The sequence below is a fragment of the Condylura cristata genome, unplaced genomic scaffold, assembly GCF_000260355.1.
Source record: "Condylura cristata isolate star-nosed mole 26May11 unplaced genomic scaffold, ConCri1.0 scaffold00025, whole genome shotgun sequence".
Taxonomy (NCBI): Eukaryota; Metazoa; Chordata; class Mammalia; order Eulipotyphla; family Talpidae; genus Condylura; species Condylura cristata.
This window is the reverse complement of record NW_004567126.1, coordinates 14,552,278-14,571,690: the sequence shown is the minus strand read 5'-3', so window position 1 is coordinate 14,571,690 and position 19,413 is coordinate 14,552,278. Positions and strand designations below refer to the sequence as shown.

The 19,413-nt window shown below is 48.7% G+C and overlaps 1 protein-coding gene across 3 annotated transcripts in view; it reads left to right on the top strand.

The window, feature by feature from the left end:
* Window positions 1-19,413, top strand: part of PKNOX2 (PBX/knotted 1 homeobox 2) — a 253,357-nt gene that overhangs the window by 22,817 nt on the left and 211,127 nt on the right. The window contains exon 1 of one of the 3 annotated variants that reach the window (XM_012729581.1): window positions 16,288-16,619. The exons of the other annotated variants lie outside the window; for them this stretch is intronic. The gene's annotated coding sequence lies outside the window, so the exon portion shown is untranslated. Of the gene's footprint in view, window positions 1-16,287; window positions 16,620-19,413 lie in introns of those variants that run through there. 3 annotated transcript variants of the gene reach the window in all.

The following is a 19,413-nucleotide window of genomic DNA, read 5'->3' as shown; positions in this document are numbered from 1 at the left end:
AAGAGAGTGAGGACTGCCCTTCCTTATGAGGGTGTATCCGAACCAGCTTTCTCAAAGACACTGCCACCCCTCACTCATTTGGATAGACGGCTCCTTCGGGGTACCTTGCCTCAGTAGAGATTCTTCACTGTTGGGGGCCACCATGATGGACAGGAGCTTGCTGGAACCTGCAGGTGGATGTAGAGAGAAAAGGTTGAGAGCCACCATGAACCTGATGTTGGTGTCGCCAAATGGGCTAGAGAATTTGGAGTTGATTCTATCGGAAGATTCCACAGGAAGCACTTTCTGAGGATTGGGAGTAAATGCTATGCAGCTCAGGCAGAAGTACCAGGTCAGGCAACTTTGTCCTACCCCGAACCCTGTATTGTTAACTCAGTAGTAATCAACACTCAGGGAGATTAGCTTTATCAAGTAACTGCAACCACAGGTGCCTGGATAATTCATAGCCAATGTTTAGTTTCTGCCTCAAATTTCTGCGTCACTGAAACTCTGTTAAGTTCCTGTTTTAGACATATCTCGTGAGCCTGTGTGGCTGCTAGAGAAAACCCGTGGGTGCGATCCTGGCGTAGAATGCCAGTCGGAGGGGGCACAATCTGTAGAAAAGTCCTCTCCCTCCTGTGTGTTGATCCTCAGCTTGGAGAGAGACATGGCCCAAGTTGCTTTGGAGAGACAGACTCGAGACTCCAGAACACCAAAGTTCAAATAGCCCAGGGCGGGGAAAGTCTGCAAGTTTGTTCTCTTGACTTTGTAGGTTGCATTTCCTCTTTCTCTGGGCTGTGTGTTCTCACTTTTGTCTGAAAGAGGGACACAGATGAATTCAGTTCCTGGCTCTCTCTCTCCATGTGGAGCAGGATTTGCTGAGTCCATTGCCGGCGTCAGCCATTCCTGCACACCATTAATGTTTACGCTGCACACTAGCACTCTCCATTCTTTATTTCTTTTTACAAAAATTAAAATAATCAGTTATTTGTCATATACTTTACAGATCCTAGAAATAAGAAATTTAATACGTACAACATTTTATTTCCTTATGTAACTATAATGGGATTTGAACCAAACTGCTAGCACTTATTTAAAAAAAAAAAAAACAACAATGAAAAGTCTGAGAAGGTCTGAATCCTCTACTAGTACCAATACCACAAGGTACAGATTATTATACAAATTGTGTACCAAGTTTAAATACAAATACAATAGGGTTGGATTTCAAAGGAAGACAAAGGAGAATCCTCAGTTCTTGATGAGACTTTCCTGGGCTGCAGATGGCCACGGGGACAAATCCTCCGTGAGGGATGTCTATTGAAATTCTGAAAACAAACACATAAACAAATAAGACCAAGGGGAGAGGGTAGTTCTGCTTCCCTTCCCAGCAAGCCAGATTAAATTCAGGTCTTTATTGTCTCCATTCAGTGTTGCCAAAGTCTGCTGTCTGCAAAGAATTCAGACTCTTGCTCCCAGCTCAATGGCTCAATGGCTAAAAACCCTCACCTTTCTTTCCCCCTTGCTCTGTGCTACCTTCCACCATCTTCTCACCTGTCTCTGTCAACTCCTGTATGTGTCCGGTCTTATGAGCGAGATACCTTGACACTCACCTTCTCCTGCCCCTCTCCCCCTTTTCATTTTCTGGGCCGGGGCAGAATCAAACACCCCAGTTTGCCCAGGATAGTCCTGTTTTAAGTCTGTGCCCCAATGTGATTGTAATGACTCCCTTTTCACTCTTGAAAGCGTCCAGATTTGGGTAATAACTTAAGTGGTCAGCCAGTCTATCACCTTTCGGACACCAATATTGTCCTCCCCTTCTCCCTGCCTGGCATGTCGCTGCCATACCCCCCTGGTTCAGACACTCACCTCTGCCTGCCCTGCTGCATCACCTCCTCTGCAATTTCCTTTCTTCCCACGCCTCTCATGTCCAGTCCCTTCTGCAAAGCACTGCCTGATGAGTTCTCTCATAATTCAGTACTCTGCTATTCAAGCCATTCGTCCCTCGTTGCTTCCAGGACCTGGTTCATACTTCTTAGTCTAACATTAAAAATCCTTGGCCACCCAACCTCTGCTTTTGTTTTTAGTTTTCTCTCTCTCTCTCTTTTTTTTTTTTACATGGATCACATGTCTACTCTAACAGGTTGCTGCACTGTCCCCTGACCCTGTCTTCTGTGGACCACTACCTGGGCTCATACTCTGGTCCTCCCTACAGATGCCAACTGCTCACATCTGTCCTTCCAGCTGGGAGGCAATTCCTGTCTCTCAAGCACAGCATTCTGTGACCAACACATCCCTCAGCTCACTCTCCTACTCTGAACCCCTCGGCCTAGAGCAATTATCGCCTGCACAATTCATTTGGCATCTAATCATGTACTGCCTCATGACTTTTCATATATTGCTATCTCGAACTAGGGCTGAAAGTATTTGCTGTAATTTCTCTTTTCATTCGTGAATGCCTCATTCCTCAATGAAATAGCAGGTTCCTTGAGGATAGGAGCTGTATCTTATATTTTATTTCTTATGGCACCAAGTGGCCAGTAGGTAGAAAAGAAATCCTTCCCTGAAAACCTTAACCGTCATTCATTTAGGAATCCCAAGACTGGAAAGACCCTTAGACTTCTGTAGTTTAAGGTCTCATTTTGTGGAAAAACAACAAAAAAATGAAGACCAGAGAAATCAAGAGTCTTGCTCCCGGAGACCCATCTAATGCAAATCGTAGAGCCAGTTCCAATGGCCCCTATTGTCCTTAGAAGTCCAGCATGCTTTTCCCCATCAGCAGCTTGCTTCCTGTGTGTTGATTTTGTGCAGCCATGTTCAAGAAGAAGTAGAGAGCTGTGAGAAAGAGAGCCAGCAAGTCAGGACTGCTTCAGTAAGGTTATGGAGATGGAAACTTGTTGAACCTAATTTTGCAATTAGGCCAAGAGAGTCCTTACAGAAGAAATTTGTGGGGGAGGAATGATAGAGGAAGTCCTTTGATCTCATGAATTAGGCTGTAAGACGCCTGTCACTGCCATGCCACTTTCCCATGCCTTAGATATGTGGCTCGGCTCAAGATCTCATTGCCGGAAAGCTGTGTTGTGTGTGTGTGTCGGGAAGTGTGTGCAGGAGGGCTAGAAAAGCACGTGGAGAAATGTCTGCTTGAAGGCAACTGGGTCACATGTGCTTTGGGCTGAATCGAAACTGCTCAGTGATATTGAAAAGTGCCACCGGTAATGCCGCTATATATAGCTTTCAACTTTAATAAGGTGTTGCAAAAACTATGAAAATACATATAACTAAAAACACATTTCACTGGAAGCTTGATCTTGAATGCCTTTCTACTGCTCCTGTGTGGTGCTTCGTGCTGTCAATAGAGCCGTTAAAACACAATGGAAAGTGGGTAATTGTGCATTATATGGCTTTTGTTTTCCATTATGAAATATTGACATCTGAAAAGAGAGTGGGATTATCGTGGTGGAGCGCATGGCGAAAGAGACATGAGAGGCTGGTAGGGGATGAGAGGGCGGAGGTTGGGAAAAGCAGGAATCTGGTTGTTTCTATTCCAGGCGGTCTCTCCACACCTTGGCTTTGCTCATCATAAACTTGGGCAAATTCGTATATCTAACCTGTGTGAGAGGGTCTGAGCTGATAACCAGGGCTCTCCAAGGACTCGGGGGGCCTGGCATAATGTACAAGGTGAGGGCAGGGGCTGTGGCTAAAGAATGTGCATGAAGGCAGCCTGGGGAGATAAGGGCAAATGAAGCCAGGAAGTAGGTGCCAGGATTGTTTTCCAGGGAAAGCTGGGCCCGTGTCCATTCTTGGTGCGTCTGTCGGGAATTCTTAAATGATGTCCTTTCCCCTGACACCGCCGGAAGCCTGGCAGGAGCTGGGTCTGGAGAAGGCAGAGACTTTGCAAACGTGTCCTCTGCCTCAGGCACACTTGTTCCTCCTGCAAGTAACAACAACTATAAAATAATAATAGCTGGTCTTTATTGAGTGCTATATGGCAGGTGCTTTGCATACCTTTTCTTACTTCATTCTGACAACAGTTCCACTTTCTAAGTAGAACTGAGGCCAAGGTAGAGAACTCTTGGCCTTAGCTCCCAAGTCTCTTCTCTCTTTCCTAGGACCTCAAGAAGGGAAGAGCCCCTGAGGAGTCAGACACAGCCTCAGCCAGTTGGTATTGTTGGTTTGGGAGAAGGCATCAGTCCTGGCTGGCTGGGAAAGTGGCTGTGAGCTGTCAGGTCCCAGGGAATCTGACAGCAGCCCTGCCCCAGAGGAGCTGTGGAGGTACTCAGGTCCTCTAGGACAGTCCTCCTTTTCCATACAGGTGACCCACTTGCTGTAGTGCAGCCTTTCGGGGAAACGTCCCTGTGTTGGGGAGCATTGCAGGGGTCTGCCAGTGGGTTTGAGGGACGACCTGTCTCCGTAGATGGATTATATTTGGTTTGCTCAGAAGGCATTTATGGCTTTATAAAGCTCTTAAATTGGCTCTTCCCCCCCGCCCCCCAAAAAACATTTCTTCAAGCTTACAAGGCCAGTTTTAGAATAGCAATTACCAGCTCCAATATCCCCCAGCAAACTCACGCTGTGCTGTTGTATATAAACTGCTTGGGACATTTGTAATGCTGCCACACAGCGTATCTGCACGGCGGAAAGCCCCGTCTGTCCCAAGGAATGCTGCAGAGGCCCTTTCTCAGCTCTAATTTATGGGCCACATAAAACTCTGTGAAGTTGCCCTGCATCTTTCTGAGGCAAAGTTGAGGTTTTTTACTGTTTCAAGCTGCTAATTTTTACCATTTAAAGCCAGCCTTCTGCCCGTGCCAGTGTGCATGTGTGCATACAAGTTGGCCACTTTAATTTATGTGCCTCTTTCTCTCTCTGTAATGCTCATAACTTACAAATGTGTGCATAATGTACAGCCAGCTCTTCCTCATTATCAGGCTTGGCTGCTTTGTCCTGTGCCTGTGCTAACCCAGACCTCCCCACTGCCCACCCCCTCCAACTCTGGGCGGAAACTGGCGCGTAGAGCTGGACACTGGTCTGGGAACAGGAGCTGGAGGAATTCACCCTGAGAACCTAGCCCAGGTTCCTTTCCTGTAAGGTGAGGGGCCTAAGGAGAGGCAGCCCAGTGGACTGCAAAGAGTAGCAAGTTCAGACCAGGGGACTAGGGTTTAAGGCCGAAACGAAGCACATTCCAGATTGTTACCCTGGGCAGGCCTGTAACCGTTCTAAACCTCAGTTTCCTTAGTGCGGGGTGGGGGTAGCTTTAGATTTCTCTCCAGGGATACTTGTGAGTATCAAGTATGCTAATGACTGCGAAGGCCCTTCATAAGCTAAGGCAATATCAGAGAACTGGTTGGTAGCTATTCCAAGCTCTGAACTGCTGGCAGGGCCCCGTAGGAAGGGCAATGGCCAAGAACAATGTGATGTTTCAGGGATTTCCAAAGTCAGATCATATATTCAGGGCAGGAGCGGGTGCCTGTACCCCTGGCTCCTCCCTTCCCACAAGGGGCCTCTGATCCCTTGATAAGAGCATTTTGGCACCCTATTCCCACTCTTAGTCCTGTTCCCACCCTCAGCCTTCCTTGGGAGAAGTAATCCTCTCTGATCTTGCTTTTCTAAGAAGACGACACAGGTGGGCTTTTCTAGCAGCCTCTAGAGAACCCCAATGTTCTTTAGGTGGTTGGGAACCAGGGGCAAGGACATTTGTAGCTGCCAGTTCCTTACTACACAACAGGGGAGCCCGGTCTGCTTGCCTCCTAGGTTGGGATCATGAAGGGGAACATTCAGCCCCTCTTTGGAGTTTTGGTGAGTACCTCAATTAGTGGACCCCACTCTTCCTTCAGTGTTCTCTAGGGCTTCATTTCTCCTCTTTAACTGCCTTTGCTGGAATGCTCCCACTAGGATATCTTCCCACTAATGCAGACTCCACAAGTTTAAAGCGTGCAAATTCAACACATTTTTAGTGAAGGGAAAGAGGCTGTAGCCTATTGAGCAACTACTACATACCAGGAGGTGTGAGGTGCTTTGTACGCTCCAGATAGCTAAATTCTTACCCACAAAGCCGACCAGAAATAACGGAAATGAATTCAGCACTCCCAATATGTCAGACTCTGTTCTGAGCTCTTTATATGGACTCAGTTCTCACAATAGTCATAGGAGGTAAGTACTACTATTATTATTTTCTTTTAGAGTATAGATGCTAAACAGTGAGTCTCAGATAGGTTAAGGAATTTATCCAAGGTTACACTGCTAGTAATTTGGGAAGATGGGATTAGTACCCAGTGAGCCTGTCTCTTGGAGTCTGAACCCTTTGCCACCACACAGAAATAATGCTCCTTCAGGGGAGGTATTTATTATACCTATACCATTACCATTTATTACCCCATACCATATACCATTTTATAGATGTAGCAACTGGTGTTCAGAGTTTGAATAACTTGCTCAGTGACACTAAGAGATAGAACCAGAATTTGAACCTGGGTCTGTCCCACTAGGAGTCTTTGGGCTCCCAATGTCACCTCTGTGGCTGTCATGCTTTCCCCTACCCGCCATCCTAGTATTGAAAGCAGATAAGTAGTATCCTGAAAGTGAGTTTTTTCTAAGAAGATGAACTGTTTTGAGCTGGGCGGAAGGACAAAATATGTGAATAGTCAGGAGGGTGGGGGTGAGATCCAATAGGGTGGAGAATGAGTTAAGAGTTGCTCTGAAGAACCCATAGAACCTGTTGAATGACCAGAGAGAACAATTCTGCCTTAGGGTGCCATCGCTGGCTGCTGCCAGTGGATTGACAAATATTCGTGCAAATGAGAGCCAAGTTCTTATGGGTCCAGAGTCTCATTTTTAAAATATTGACTTTGAGGTGCCCCAAAAACATCTATTGGAGGAATCCTGTGAGTCATGCGGGGTAATTTCTCCAACCTCCAGAACTGAATTTGGGTCTCAGGGCTCTAAAAGTATTTGGATCATGGACTCTTTGAGATGATGGAATGGCAGAGAAATACAGAGAAAATACACACACAGTTAGGACTAGAATCCCTAGGACCCAGGGGCTCCAGTTCAAGAACGCTGGTGCAGGGCCTCCATCCAGGCTGAGATCAGTGGGGTGGACATTGACTCTATTTGGGAAGCAGAATGGGCATTCTCCCATCCAGGTACTAACCGGGCCTGGCCCTGCCTAGTTTCCCAGATCAGACAAGATCAGGCATGTTCAGGGTGGTCTGGCCGTAGACCAGAATGGGCATTCTCAGTGGCGTCGTTCTCCCCCTGGGTACTGGCAGTGTGGACCTGTCTCCAAACCCCTTTTCCATTCCAAAGCATTAGCCCAGAAAATGTGCCAGTGGGGTTGCATCTCAGAAATTGGGCTTCCTGGGATGGCGGCAGCTCACCCCCCAATAGTGCCCCTTGCCCCCAGTGTCATTCCCGGTGTAGACCCTAACCTTGACCTGAAGCTCATTTTTTCTCTCATGTCCTCACTCTGCTGAGCATTGAATGTGCTCTGGAACCGGGGCAGACTCTGAGCTAGTCATCCTGTTGCCCTCTGAAGAGTGACTTGGGAGAGGGCCAGCAGCGAGGCCTGAGCTCAGGGCACCCTCTTCTGTCAAGACTGCCCTCTGCCCCCAGACAAGTGGGATCTCCCCAGCACTCTCACTGAGTATTGTGTTTTCCTCACAGACAGAACCAATCGTTGCTTTTCTAACCGGACTCTCAGAGGGAGGAAAGTGGAGGCGAAGATGTTAGGGAGTGTGCTGGTATTCAGAGGTGATACAAGGAAGGAGGAAAGTTCCTCAGAGCCGTAAAGTCAAACCCCGGTTCTGATGGCTCTACTATAGCTTCTCAATATGTCGTTAAGAAAATTGCCTCACCCTCCTGAGCACGAAACCCCTCATCACAGAATAAAGGAGTCCAATCTGATCTGTTGGCTAATTTTCCATGATTCTAGGTCTTGGTATAGTGCTGCCACTTGCCTCTCACGGCTATGGGGAAGGAAGGCGCCCGATCCCTGGTGAGGACGAGAAGGTGACCACCCTCCTGAGCAGCGTTTTGTGCTTCTGTACTCAGAGCAAAGCCCTTCCGGGACATCTTTGGCTTTTACCCTATTAGATGAGAATATGGTAACACGATAGCTACTTACATTTTAACTAATCGACATGAGATCGCATTAAAAGCAGTTCCCTGACTCACCAGCCACATTTCAAGTGTTGCTAGTCACAGGCCATCCCTGCAGAGTGTACTCTGAATGGTGCCACTGTGGGGGTCAGTGGCAGCCAGCGTCCTGATTCTCAGAGGAGGATGGAGACCATACCTCGCTGGGGCAGCTGGGCGTGGATGTCATTGAGTTGTGACACTTGGAGACAACTTTGTCCTTGTGTAGTTCATTATGTCTGAGATGGGAGGGAGGTACAGTTTTTCACTGATTACAGCTGCTATGACCTCAGCTCATTTAATTTCTGCCCGGGCTTCGGGGGGGTGGGGTGGGTGATTGCTTGCATGGGTCCTGGAAGTCACCTAGATCCCTGTGTGAGGATCCGTCCTTCTGAGCTGCCATTTGACTGGGGTTTCAAGGAAACTTCTTCTTCTGCCCACACCTGCCAGAGAGAGGTGCCCATGACCTTCCCTGGGAGACCACCCGTCCCTGAAACAGAGGGGACTTGTTAGTAATAAGTACTCTGCCTCAGAGCTCTTGCCTGCCCCAAAGAAACCCAGCCGAGAGGTCCTAGGTTGCTGTAAAGTTGGGGACGGACAGTGCAGAGGCTAATGCAGGCTCCCTGTGCACAGAGCTGGCAGGTCCCCTGGGAAGCCATCATGGTGATTTCAGGGTGGACTGTCTCAGCTCCTGCTCCACCTTGCCCTGCGTACCTACACCCTGCAGAGAACCCACCATAACTCTGGATTGCAGATTCGAAGTCCCCCCAACCCCAGCACATTAGCACATAAATCTTAGTCTGGTAGGACCCACAAAGGGCCTCCAGGGAAGCAGCTGATGTTTCACCTAGACCCCAAAGTGGGGCTCTTTGGTGGGCAGAAGCTTGGGAGGAATTGAGCTCCCCTTCCCTTCCCTCAGATCTAGGTGCTCCTACCAGTCCCCCAACACTCATTCAGTACAAGAAAAACCACATCAGACAGGTAAATACAACATGGTTTATCTCACTGTCCCAGATCAGTGATTTGGAGCTACTTGACTGTTTTAAGATCTCCTGGGCCTCTCCCAGTTACTTTTATGGTTCAGATAAAGAAGCCACTCATGGAAGAAACCCTGGGGGGAACCAGACCACCTAAGGGATAGTGTCTGTTGCAGAATCCATGGCTCTGAAGCTTGGGCATCGGTTGCAACGCTCTGAGGATCATTCTTCTATCTATAAAGCAGTGACACCAAGGACTGCTCAGGGCTGTAAGTGAGCGCACACCTTGTATTCCATTGGATGTGTAAGAGCCAGTCCTAGCTGTAGACCTCATGGTCTTCCAGATAGTAACAAGGCAAGCTCCTCCCAGAGGGTCCCCCTGTCTAGGCATTTCTCTCTACAGTCATTAGTCACCAGAGGGAACTGGCAAAGGATGAACACAGAGTCTCTTCCAAGGCTTGGAGGCAGAAAGGACTAGACCAACTTGATTCCCTCCCTCCTCACCTGTGTGCCCCTGCCCTTGTCTGCCTGCTCTCTGAATGGCATCAGGAGCCACCAAGTTGCTTGAGCCAGAAACCAAGGCTTCACCTTAACTTTAACCTTCCTCCTTTCCACATAGCCCAACTGCATGTTGTGTCAATTACACCTGTCACAGCAGGCAAGTTGTGGCCCTGACCATGGCTCTCTGTGCCCCATGTGGTGCCACTGCCATGCTTGCTGCAATACCCCCAGCTGGTCTCCTGCTGCCCCCTCTTGCCCTCAACCTCCTCTCTACCCCAAAGCCACTGTGATCTTTCATACCTGGTGTGGCTCCTCCACCATGGTCATCTGGATGCAGTCACATCTTTGTGTGATTTGGAGTTTGATACCTGCCTTTTCCATTAGACTTGCCCCAGGAGATCAGGACAACATCCGGGTAGATGCTCACTATGCCCTTGATGAGTAACTTGGAGCAAATGGGTGAAGGAATGGCCAGGCCGACACTTGCTGTCTTGCTCTCTCTTCCAAAGGGATGCGTGTCCCTGTGCGCAGGGGTCTGTTTCTTTTGTTTGTTAATGGCCCCTGTGGCACAGAACTCCATGCACCGAAGGCCTGGAAAACTTTATAGAGTAAGTTGAGTCTCTGAATAGGGGCTTGACTGGGCTCACTTAATTCAGACCACTAGTCTAGCTTCAACCCGGGGTCACCTCCTCTGTGACATCATTCCTGGTCCACCTTCTCTCTGGCACCACAAAGCTTTCGTTTCCACGAGCATTTTCTGAACTGAAAGTTTAGGTTGGTGGCTAACTGAGAAGGCTGTTGGGTTATGTCCTTGCTACCCACAAGGGTGAGTGGGCTTTTCCTTTGTCACCTCCTATGAGGTTTGACAGATGGGGGAGGTCTGCTGGGGGCACTTCCTTTGGCCTGATGAACTCTGGAACAGACCACTGTATCCCTCTGGTGCTACAACCAGTGCAGCTAGCGTCCTTCCAGACACTGCTTTCTTTCTTAGTGGGAAAAAAATGGAAAGAGAAAGGAAAAAGTGCAGAGAATCCCTCCAACCCCAAAGACCTAGGCACTCCCAGAAAATCAGGAGCCTGTCCACAAGGCATGGCCACTGGAGAGAGAAAAAGCCTCGGAGAGAGGCGGGGAGTACAAGGACTCGGTCAGAGAGCCTTGAGATTTGTGGGTCCATCTCTGCTCTGCGCCCCCGACGCCACCTGTAAGGAGGCACCTGCTGGGCCCCAAAGCTAAAGAGTATCTGAAATAGGAAAAAGGACAGCTGCAGGTGATCATTCTTCATCCAACATATCAGGAGAAGCCAATTTAGTTCCCTTCCCTCTCTCTGGCCATTAATGCCCCTGCCTGGGGGAGCAATCTCCTCCACCCCACTCTCTTGAAGGTGCTTTTTCTAGAGCATTCACTTGGGCAGGCTCTGGCTCCGTTTTAGTTTCTCCCCTGCCTGTAAGCATTTCCCCCAAGAGCCCGGATAGCTTGGCTTCAGCTGTGGAATGGGGAAGAGTGTGTGTTTGTGGGCTGGAGGGCTGGGCTGGGAGGCTGGGGGTCGCAAGCTGCCTGTGGCTGCTCCGAGGGGTCTGGCGGAGCCCCAGCCCCTGGCTGTGACATACAGCCCCCTTCATGAAACCAGACAGAATTAAGCCTTTTGTTTCCTGTTTGGTAGGCCGGCTTAAAGAAAACACGGGTCCCAGCGGCTGGGGCTCCCAACAAGACGGCCTTTGTATTCATTTAATTAATCAGTTAGCTGAGGGAAAGGAGAGGAGGGAAGTTCATGTTATAAATACATGTTTTTCTTTGGTTTTTTTCCCCCAAAAGACAGGCCCTGAATGGCATCCCCGAGAGAGCCCCCCATGTCACCCCAGACATGCTAGGGGTGGGGGTGGGGGGCCTGCAGGCTGCAGCTGTGACACCACTAGTCCCCGCCCCCACTCCCTCAGGGGGCATTAGGCCTGATGGCTCTGGGTCCAGGGGAAATGTTAAATGTTGATGAGAATGAGAGCAGTGAGGAGTGGTCTCTAGGCTCTGGGCTGGGTTCTCCCCTCCTCACCTTCCCTACAAACCCTGCAAATTCCTACACCCTCCATGGATGCGGTGTCCACACCAGCACATGTCAGGGAGGCTGGGAACTCACCAGGTGTCCCGTACCGTGGGGGAATTTGATGCTCCCTGCTTACCTTCCCCTCACCCCTGGAGTCCCCCCAACTCTACAGGGAGGGTCTGGACACACACTCCCCAAGCCACCGACATTGGCCTCTCCTGGTACCTTCCAAGCCTCCTCTTCAGCTTGAGCCTTCTGCAGTACAGGAGGAAAGGAAAATGAAACAGCACCACGGGGGCTCTGCAGCGGGGGGGTGTGTGGAGGGGAGCAGGTCCTCTTGGACAGATACCCTCAGCCCACTTCCATCTTTCTGGAATTGGTGGTTTTCTGGGGCTGCTTATGATGATACCATTTACACAAATTCACTTTCCTTTCTTTCTCGAGATGGACAAATTCACTGTTCTCTCCACCTCTCCTGCCCCCCACCCCCACCAGCAGCTGCCAGGTGTTTTTAGAGTTCTAAAAACCTTTCATTATGAGGTAAAATGTTTGCAGTCCCTAAATATATGGCCCTTGTAATGGAATTTCACTGTGGTAAGTTTTTCCTCATGTGCTCTTCATCTCAGGTCTTAGCCGGCACACTCTGGTATCCCGTAACCATGACCCTAGGCTTTCTGCACACAGCACCCAGAAAATTCCCAGATCTGCCTCAAAGCTAGAGCTTGGGCCCCGAGTCTGGCCTCTGAGTTGTTCACATGCCCCATCAGGACCCCTTCCGGTGGCAGCCCTGGCTTGTGGCACAGCCCTGCCTCTGTCCACACACCTCCTGGCTTCCTTAGCGCCTCAGAGGCCAGAAAGACAGAGCTTGTCAAATGTTCTACAGGGACAAGATGGCAGGGCTTCATTTCTCCCTCACTGAGGAAATCCTCCTCCTCACAAACACTGAATGAGGCTTTCCAGACACTTTCTCTTTGGGATTTTGAGGGCACAGTCAAGCTAGATTGAGGCGTGGGTGGGGTGCTGTTTATCTGACCAAGTAAGTTGCCTGGAGTCATGTGTGACTCAGTCTGCAACTTACTGTGAGGCTGACAAGTGTGTGTACACCCCTGAAGCCACAACTGCAGTTCAAGACTCCATGTCTGTGCCATCTTGGGGGTAAACTTGTGTCAGCCATTTTTTTCCTTGCTCCATGCCAGAGCCTCAATGTCCCCTTTTGAGGAAGCGAAGAACTACCCATTTTGGGTCCTTCTGGGAAGAGGACTAGGTTGTCAGTTCGGGAAGATAAACTCCAGGCTGCTCCTTTTTGGGGGCTTCTGGGACTGCCTTTTACTAGTGATCATGGATGGGGATTGGCAGGGAGAGAGGGAAGGAGCCCGTGGAGTAAATCTCATTTTCAGTTATTTGACTCATAGAGACTAAGAAACGGAAAAGAATCCCAGTGGTCAAGAGCAGGGGGAGGAGTAAACACTTGCTCTTCTAAGAAGAGGAAGTTTGGAAAATGTCTTGATGGTAGGCAGACTTAGTGGGGTTCTGGCTTTGGTCCCCAGGAAGTTGGATTACTAAAGGACCACTAAACCATGTTTCTCAGTGTTCATGTACATGAGTCACTTGGGTATCTTGTTAAAACACAGATTCTAAATCAGTTGGTTTGGGCAGGGCTGACTCTATGTGTTTATAGGACCTTAGTTGCTGTTGACGCAGCTGGTCTGTGGGTCCCACTGTGAGCCCCAAGGGGCTAGTGGATTAATCAGTGCTGTTGTGCAAAGGTGCTGGCCTGTGGCTCCAACTACTACTTCATTTCAACAGAGGGTGACGGACACATCCCAGTTTGCCTGGGGACTTCCTTATTTTTTTAAGATTTGAAAAATTTTTATCTAGTTATGCATACAAGAGCTGGGGTGTAGGCCAGAGATGCAGGGATCAGGAAGGAGGAGAGGATTCACCAGAGACAGGGTGGGGGACATAACAGGTGGATCTAGTGAAATACACTGCTGAGGGGTGCAGTGGGGGAGACAGGAGAGGTCTGCTGCACCATGTGGATCAGCAACCTGGTTGGGTATCAAACTCATGCCACAGTGGCTGGTGATATCTTGATAGTGCTGAGACTGTAACCCCTGCACCTTCAGGGATCCCCAAATTTCCCGATTTTATCAATGAAATCTCCTGGGATGGTTGACCACCCTAATTCCAGACCTACCTTCCAAGTTTATGTGCCTTTAAGGCACTCACCTATCTTTTCTTGGGCCTTCACCCTGTTAGATCACCAACCTCTTCTCCGGGGCCTCTGCCTGTGCTCACATGGGCTACCTGGTGCAATGGTGGATGCTACTGTAGGGTGATGGTATCCAGGAGAGAACCACACGCTTTGCACATAAAGAACCCATCTCAAAGACTGGGCTCAAGCTCTTGGAGCATGGGGACCACGTCTGACCTTGCTTGATGTCCTGCGCATGCCTTACATCAGCAGTTGTTAACTGCTAGCGGATGGGGCTTGTCCTGTGTGCTGCCTATTCCCAGAGCTCAGTAGAGCACCTGCGCAGGGTCTGTGCTCTGTCAGCCCCATGATGTGGTCCGTAGGTGTTGCTCCTTGAAAGGTGTGAGTTGGAGGATACTCAGTGAATGTTTTCGTGGATACTCTTCGCTGCCTGGGTTCTTGGCCTTTTATTTTTGTTTGGTTCGTAATAGGGCTGAGTATTTAATTTTTTATAAAAACCTATTGTTGGGCATGAGGTCACTTCCAGAGAGGACTGGGGTGGGGAGTGAGCTCTTGTGAAAGATTCACATGAACCCCAGGGCCTGGGGTGCTCTCATTCTACCACCTGTCCCATAGGAGCACCAGCTGCCCTGTAGACCACTGAGGACAATCAGGACAGTTGGGCTTCCATGTCCGGCAGGCCAGGCTGGTGGCTTTTTGACTGGTGGTGAAAATATTTTCATATTTTGGGCTTTATATAGACTTTGTGGCTTCTGATCTGAATCCAGAAATTTAATTCAATTTTTTATTACATAAAATACAAATTTATTTCAAAGCCAGTAGGTGAGTCTTTTGCTGGGACAGGGACGGGGGGGGCAGTGAGGGGTGCAAAGGGAAGGATGAACAGAGACTCTGTTAAGATCCTTTGAGCCCCAAATATTTTGACCCCAGAAGTAGCCCCTATTTCATGTTGTCCCTTCCCAATGCAGGCACCTCAGCCCAATCTCAGCTTCCCAAGATGACATTAAATTAAATCACCAGGTATTTATTGACCACTTAAGACTGTTCAAGGCATTTATAGGAAAACAAAAATGCAGGTAAAACCTAGTCACTAACTTCCATCTTCAAAGAGTTTTTCCTCTAATTGGGGAGGCGGCTGGTGAAAAGAAAAGTAACAAAGCAGAGTTAAATAATAATGAAGATTACAATGCAGGAGAGGTCACAGGAAGGAACAGGATTAATTAATTACTGAGTGGCACAGATTCTGTGTGCTAAGGGATTTCTGGGAAGAAAGAGATAGAAAGAGATAGCTGTGTTCTGGCATAATCTGAAATGATGGGGCTAGGGACTTTGGATGGTGTGGCCTGAACTGAGGAAGATGAGGTTCAGTTTAGTTTGGAAGATATTTATGGGGCACCCCCGTGTTCCAGGTACTATACCACATAGGTGCAGAGACACCACTCTTCTGTTGAGATAGAGTGCCTGCAATCAGGAGGGGAACATGGAAGGAAACTTCAGGGCAGGTGACTGGGAGCTCTGTGGAGAGACAGTCCAGGCTAATGGGGCGGTTGGAGGGAGTCATTTCTTACGACATCTGAGCTGATTTGGGTAGTAATATGGCTAAATGTGGGGCAGTGAGTGGCAAGCAAAGATCATCCTGTACAAAGGCACGCACATGTGAAGCAACCTGTGTGTGTGCGCATGTGTACAAAAGGAGCAGTTCAGGATTTCTGGAGCATAATGCGTGTTCCAGGACAGCAGCAGCTGGAGTGGCATGGTCAGATTGTGGAAAGCCTTGCCTGGCATCTAAGAGTTTCCATATAACCAGTGGAGGCTCCTCAGCAAAGCAGGGGCTAGTCAGCAGGCTCTGGAGCCAGATGCCCTATTCTTCCACTTGCTACCTGTGAGACCTTGGGAGAATGACTTAATCTTTCTTGGTGCCTCGATTTCCAAATCTGTAAAAATAGTACTTATCCCATTGAGCTGTTGTGAGAACTGAGTGAGTTAATCAGCACAAAGTGCTAAGAGCTGGAACAAAGAAAGTGCTCAATAAATTGCAGCTATTGTTAGTATTATAGGATTTTAGGCTGGCAAGTGCTTTGGAAAGATTTGTAGTTTAGAAAGATCATGTTGGGGGTATGGACATGGCTGGATTACCGTGGATAAGACCAGTTGGAAATCGGCAGTATTCTGGGCAAGCAACGATGAGGGCTAGACTAGGCAGTGGTGCTGTGGATCAAGGGGAGAGGCCAGATCAAAGAACTTTGGGGGGTTCTTCCAAAGGGTACTTTCCAAGGAGGCATTCAAGTTTTCAACTAGGTACCATGTTGGGAAGCCCAGGGGGAGGAATAACTCTTCTTGGGGGGGGGGCCTCTCTCATTCTTTTCTCCCTCTATTCCCACCTTCCCCAGCCCCATTTTTAAAAACTTATTAAGTTCAATATCTATGGTACATTTATTTGTAGATGTCTATCAGGAAATTGAACATATATACGAGAGGACAAGACTGGAGATTGATATGTGGGATTCACTAGCTTGTGGATGGTGGCCCAAAGCACGCAAGTGAATGAGATCACCAGGGAAAGTGAGCAGAGGAAGACAAACAGGATCAGGAGCACAGCTTGTAAGGCATGGCGAGAGGAAATCCACAGTGCTATCAAGGGGAGGGGGACGAGGAGGAGAGCCTAGAAAGGATGGCATTGCTGAACCAAGGAAGTACGAAGCTGTGCGGTGGAGAATGAGACCAGAGTCAGATGACACAACACAGATCCAGCAAGGAAAAAAGAAGAGTTTTGGTGATTTTGTTGGTAAGAAAGTCGTCAGTGCAGGGTTTCACTGTCAGGTCAAGATGGAAGAGATAAGAGAGAGTGGGAATGAATAGGTGCTGAGTAAGTAGTGGGGGCACATGTGTGCGAATATGACTGGCTTTCGGCCTGGCTTTGCCAAAGCTCTCTTGGGGGAGGAGATCGGCTGGTTGTCAATAATCAGTGAGCAAATCTTAACACATGCCATGCATGTTGGAAATGACTGGAGAGACATAGTCATTCAATGTTTTATTCATGGCATATTTATTGCACAATTACTATGGAGTTACAAGTATGCTAAATGTAATTCAGTAATGAGCAAGTTTAATAGAGGAGCTAGGACTGGATATTCACAGCTGTAATGAAAAGATGATAAATATCATAGATGACATACTGTGAGTTGGATATGGAAACATTACTTCTCCCTGGGGTTGCCAAGGAATATTTCATGGATGAGGTAGCTTTTGAGCTGGGTCTGAAGGAAAAGTAAGTTTTTAATAGGCACTAGTGGAAGAAAAACATTCTAATTGACGAGAGTGCAAAGGTCCTGGGGTAGGTTAGTATGGACCATAGTCAGGATATAAGAAATACACTCTCATTTACATACAATGTAGAGTCAGCACAAAGTGGATCACAAGCAACAGCTGAAAAGTTAGATTGGAGTCAAATCATGAAGGCTTTGCCTGCCAGATCGAGGAATTGGCACTTGATTCTATAAACCCATAGCAGACTTTTGACATAAGGAATATCAAACAGAACTTGCCTTATAGAAAGATTTTGCTGACATATAGGTCAGAGCAGAGAGGAGTGAATGAGGAGATCACTGTAATTGTAACTCTTCACTATGGTAATGAATGAATTAATAAGCATGTTGGGGGTGGGGAAGGAGCAAGTGAATATTCCAGTTGACCAGTTAGGGTTTGAAATGTGCCGATGTGGGAAGGTGTTGAATCCAGGTGAGTGGGGAGAATGAAGTGAAAGTTGGAGGAGGCAGTTTGGGTGGTGATGCAGGAGAAAGCCACAAAGATGCGGACAGGCTGGATGGTTGGATGAGAAGTGCTACCATTAACAGAAATAGTAACAAGAAGAGCTTTGAGGGAAGGAGAGGGGCTGAGCACCGCCCAGTTGAGGAGAGCTGTGACGCAGAGAGGACATTGCAGGGGTGGATGGGGACAGGCAGCCCCTTGAGAGTGGAGTCTCTGCAGTGGCGGGGTGAGCAGCCAGGGTTCAGGGGCTCAGGAAAAAATGGAAATTGTGAACTGTCAGCACAAATTGTTCTTTTTCAAGTTTGATGATGAAAGGAGAGATGGAAGGGTTTAAATGCTAGAGGATGAAGAAAAAAACTTAAGAATTAAAAAAAAATTACTATTGTTTACACCAACGATTGGGTCCATTATCTCACCTAATCCTCATGTTTAAGGGAGTCAGGCAGGGGCTGACTACCTCTCACTGAAGGTCACTCCGCTGGTGCCCTGCTTTGGGGCCACTGCACAGTCGTATCTGTGGATGTGGGGACATGTTACACATTTGTAGGTCAGGGGAGCAGTCTAGCTGGGGGAGAGACTGAAGGCACATGAATAGCACTGGGTCACCACTCATGGGTCCCGCGGCCTGGAGGGTCAGCCTTGGGGAAGAGGAGGCGGGAGGAAGAGATACAGCAAGTTGAACAAGAGAGAAAGAAGGGGCGTTAGGAAAACTCAGAGCACAGCACCAGAGAGCTCTGGATGCCCCAGTGAAGAGTTGAAGGCATTTCTGGAGCAACACGCCTGCATGCTCAGCACGATGGGGCTGGCCTGGAGGGGGCACAGGGGATGGTGGCCCCAGAGCTCTGGGCTAAAAGATACACATCAGAGCCTTTGTTGTTGCAAATGAGCATGTGAACAAATGGGCCAAAGGGCTCCTCTCTTAAGTCCCTGAAAACAGAAATCTTGAAGAAGGAAGTGTAAGATATCCTATGCAACCCCACACCCTGCCCTGTGTCTTTCTTCACCCCCACCACTCAGGTCTGCTTGGTCTCAGTGATTGTCTGAGCACTCACTGCTCTTATTCCAGTTCTGTCCCCAGGGGAGGAATAGATCTCCTTACTCAGAGTGAGGTGGTACAGAGTGAGGGCTGGCATGGCTGCAGGTGAAAAAGATGGTGCAGGAGACGGGGTGGGCCCCTGGCAGGTCTTCCCTCTGTTGGCAGGAAAATGAAGATAAGCAGCAAATTTTGTGCCAGCGCCTAGCCGGAGAATAGAGATGGCTTCTGGTAGAGCAGAGACCCCACAAGGTGACCTTTCCCTCTGAATCCAAGTCTTTGATCCAGGAATCCGGGAGGGTCCATCCATGGGTGTGCTGGTGTTTCTTGGTCACTCATTGGCAGTCTTGAATTCTGCTCTTCCTGTCCAGCCTTGATGGCTGGAATTCCAAGAATCTGTGCTCCTTGCTTTCAGGAGGTCATCTCGTCCTGTGGTTACGGTTCTTCAGGGAGGAAGCCCACGCTGTTCTTGTTCTGAAGCCAAAGTCTGCATTCAGGGCAGCGGTGCCTATGACCCCGGGAGGTTCCTGTCATTCCCTCCGCGCTGTGGGGTCCAGCCCGTGAGTCTGAGTCAGATGCAGGCATGGAGAGGGGTGTACAGCAATGTGGCCGAGGCAGCGTGACCCCCGTCACTGCCTTCTTTGGCAGAAACTTTTTTTCTGGCTTAGACGTTTCAGAATCTGGTTGTGACTGTCTCCATAAGGCACCAGTGACACCTGTTCTGATTTGCCTGAGGACTTCCTGGGACACTTCACTGTGGAAACCCAGAAAGTCTTAG